We start from the raw sequence: 4,211 nt of genomic DNA, 5'->3' as shown, positions 1-4,211 counted from the left end.
CTATAGCTTGGTCCACAGGCAACAGGAAGTGAACTGTCTATCACACTAGGTGTAGCTTAAGCATGTATGAGACCTTAGAGCCCACCATCATAGTGATACATTTCCTCCAACAAGGCCACACCTACTCCAACAAGGCCACACCTACTCCAACAAGGCCACACCTACTCCAACAAGGCCACACCTACTCCAACAAGGCCACACCTCCTCAGAGTGCCACTCTCTATAGGCCAAGCATTCAAATACCCGAGTCCATGGAGGCTATCCTACTCAAACCACAGTAACCATCTTTGAAAATTTGAACTGCCACCTGGGACTGGTGGCACATGCCTTTAATCCCATCACTTGGGAGGCAGAGGCAGGTAGATCCCAGTGGGTGTGAGGACAACCTATTCTGCATATCGAATTCCAGGGTAGCCGGAGCTATTCAGAGAGACCCAGTCTCAAAAAGAAATAAAACGGGAGAAAAAGAAAGCCATTATAATCACTCGACTAAAAACACAAACACTTTTCAAGGCAATGTTTGCTACATTGTTTACCTTGTAACATAAGGGGAAAATATATAAATAGGGTTATCTCATTCAGGCTCGGTATCCAAAAGGATAAAAAATAAACTTGCTAGATAATTGCTAGAAATTTGAATGTTTAGAATGAATGGATAGCTGTAATCCTACTGCTGTATTTCTCAGCTCTGTACCTTCCTTAACTTTCACTCTAAGGCCAGACCTGCACACCAACACATCAACCATCTGGACTTGAACTTGATGGTAACTTAACAGACCAAAGGTATTCATGAGCAGAATCTGTCTTCACTGTGTTCGGTTCTACAGTGAGAGCCAAACAGTCCTCTCAGAACTCCTTGACTGAATCAGGTGAAGGCATACACAACAAGGGCATGGGGGATTTTAGTCCTGGTATACTGGAGAATGTTAGCTCCACGGAAACCAAGCTCCAAATGGAGAAGTCACAGCCTAGAAAGCCTCCAGCCTTCTCCTGAACGTTGTGTTTCATTTTGAAGGATTGTCTCACCTCTGTGTTCCCAGGTTTCAAATAGGATTTTTACAAAGTTTGGCTCTCTGCTCTCTTCTCCAAGCTTCAACTCTTCAGTGTGAATTTGACTCTAAGTTGACAAGAGCATATTATGTTTGCAATCAGTGATGTTTGCACAAGAGCCAAGACAGAGACTATGGGTGCTGTGTCACATCCAGCCCCCGTCTAAGATTCTATGGCCAAAAGTACTGTCCCAATAATAACACAAACCCTGGAACAATGCTTAGCTACATGAACCATAGGGACAGGAGTTCAGTGAAGGAGTTTGGGCAGGATTGTAATGTAATTTGTGACGCCAGGAATGCGCCTTGTTTTTGCTGAATTAGGATGTTATTTCAAGCCTGTTCATATTGAGGTGGAGAAAGTTGATCTTTTCATCATTTTTTGGTAGTGGATGTGTCCTATAGTTCGGTATAAATATAGTTGCTTCTCTGAAGCAAGGGTGTGTCACACTTGAACTTAATGTAGCACACACAAATGTACACACATATTTCTTCAAGTCTCTCTTCATATACACTGATGATAATTTATAATACCCACTTAATAAATATTACCCTCTGGTGTGTGTTCTCAAAAGTTCTCCTAGTTGGGCTGGAGAGATGGCTCTGTGGTTAAGAGTGCTGACTGCTCTTCCAGAGGACCCAGGTTCAATTCCTACCACCCACATGGCAGTTAACAGCTGTCGGTAACTCCAAGATCTGACACCCTCAGATAGACATACATAGAGGCAAAACACCAATGCCAATAAAATAAAAATAAATAAATTATTAGGAAAATAAATATATAAAAAAAGGGAAAAAAGTTCTCCTAGTGAATTTTAAATTCCCACTTTCAAAAGTAAAACTGTGATAAAAGATATAAATTTTGCCTTTTATTAATTTGTATTACAAAAATATTCAGACTAATAAAACAAGGAATATTTTCATTACTTTCCCTATATCTACCTCCCTAGATCAGGTTTACAGGTGTTTATCACATTTTTCAACTTTTCTTTTTCATACCCTTCTTTCTTCTCACTTCAATCTCTCTGTTTATTTGGTAACTAAAGTATTATGGAATCCACACTAAAAAATGTGTGTCAAATTTTGAGACAGTTTATCAAAAAGTTACAATGCCATTATCAAACCTCCTTTCCAAATGATTATGACTTTAGAATCCCCCAGCATTGAGTATTTCTAAGCTGTAAAATAAGTGTAGCCATGAATACAGTACTGAGACAGGGATCAGTGGGAAGCAAGTTCCTTCTGGGGTCTCTGATGACAACACCTATGGACTGGGAAAGGCAGCTCACTGCGCTGTAAGAAACAGTCTGGCAGAGATGAAGCAGAGCTGGGGGAAGTGAGCAGGCAGCTGGAGGAGGATGAGTTGAGGTACCAATCTATGGAGGAAGAGCACTAGAGAAGGGAGACATGAAACAGCTTCGGCCTAGTCTGTTTAACACCATTCTGCATTAAGGCAAGTTGGAGTATGCTCACTGGCTGAGCCCATCCTCCTAAAGGCAATACAGTTACACACAGTAATGAACACCAGGGGAAAAAAATGTGCCTTGATTCCTTATGTTCTATGTAGAGAGAGTCAGCGTGTGAACAACTTCAATGTCAGGCAGGTTTATAAGCTGGCCCACCCCCACAAACATCCATGACATTGTTAAACCAAACTACTTGTTACACACACACACACACACACACACACACACACAGCCACTCCTCATTCTTCTTTTCTTAAGGCTAACACATTGATTCTAGCCACAGTAAAAGCTTTTATAAACTAAACAAAAAATATAGAAACCTGTTTCTTTTCATTTTAGGCTTCCCATTCAGATTTGCTTTGTTACATTTCAAAGCAGAGTTGGTCCCATAGACCTTCTAAGTGCCTTCCTCCTGCTGATTGCATTGATTCTATCACAGAAAAAGTGCTGGCAGAGGGGGTAAGGTACACAACCAAGAAGAGAATTCTCCTCCTAGCAACATAGTTGTAGTGGCAGAACTGATTGACAGCTTGGCCTGGAGCAGGTCTTGCTTCCAGAGATTTGCCCAATTACAGGCATGCCCATCAAGTGACCTGTGCATTTTGTTCAAAGGTCAAACGGTAAGAGTAACATCCAGCAGGCAAAGCGTGTCGTCATTAGAAAATGAACTTGAAGCACGCAAAAACAGATTTGAAATTTTGTTTATAGCGCTGATTGTTATTCGGCTTAATTTAGAAACGTTTGATAGTCAATGCCTTTACTTTGGAGTTCTGGTAGAGTATTACCAACATGATATAACTGGTTAAAAAAAATAGTTAAACAAAAACCCCGTATAGGTTCTTAGCTGTATACAAAACAACTTCCAAAATATTCGATTAAGAGATGTTTAATATTAAAGGATGCAAATAAGCTCATTTGAATGTGATTTTTCTCCTCTCAGGTCGTCACTGGACAGAGTTAGATGTCTACCAAAGACAGCTTTCATATCTTTCTATTTAGAAAGATAGTGGAAAGAGAGGTCCAAAGATGCAGTTGTACCTTCTTATATTTTTATCTTAAAACTACTATTACACGATACACATTCATCATGGCGCACACAAGCTTTCCTGCCCCCTGTGTGGTTTTCAGGGACTGAACTCAGGTCAGCAGGCATGGCAACAGGTGCTCTTACCCGCCGAGCTACCTCTCCTGTAGCACAAGTTCTAATAGTTCTTAACAATAAAAACTCAGAGTCAGCTATCAGGGTTTGAAAGCTGAAGGAACAGAGAAGCATAGCAGCCAGGCACTTTCTCCTCTCTACCAAGGCTGAGACTGCTGCCTCAGACTGCACTGAGCTCCTGTCTCCTCCCACCTTACGTTCCCCCCTCCGCAGAGCCACATCACTCCTGTCTCCACCTCACTAGTGCTGGGATTAAAGGCGAGGGATCCCAAGCACTGGGATCACCTTTATGTGAGCTTTGTTTCTTTTTGAGACTAGATTAATTTCATGTAGCCCAAGATGGCTTTGAACTCACAGAGATCTGTCTGCCTCTGCCTCCTGAATCCTGGGGTTAAAAATGAGGGCCACCACTGCCTGGCCTCTAGTGTCTTAGCTCTGCACTCTGATCTTCAAGCAAGCTTTGCTTGTTAAAACTCAAACAGAATTCTCCAACTCTGCACTTCCTTTAAAAAAAAAATCATTCTCGAGAAGGAGGGG

The sequence above is a fragment of the Alexandromys fortis genome, unplaced genomic scaffold (assembly GCF_014885135.2).
Source record: "Alexandromys fortis isolate MF-2015 unplaced genomic scaffold, M_Fortis_MF-2015_v1.1 scaffold_274, whole genome shotgun sequence".
NCBI classification, from domain to species: Eukaryota; Metazoa; Chordata; class Mammalia; order Rodentia; family Cricetidae; genus Alexandromys; species Alexandromys fortis.
The sequence above is the reverse complement of the archived record's forward strand: the minus strand, read 5'-3'. Positions refer to the sequence as shown.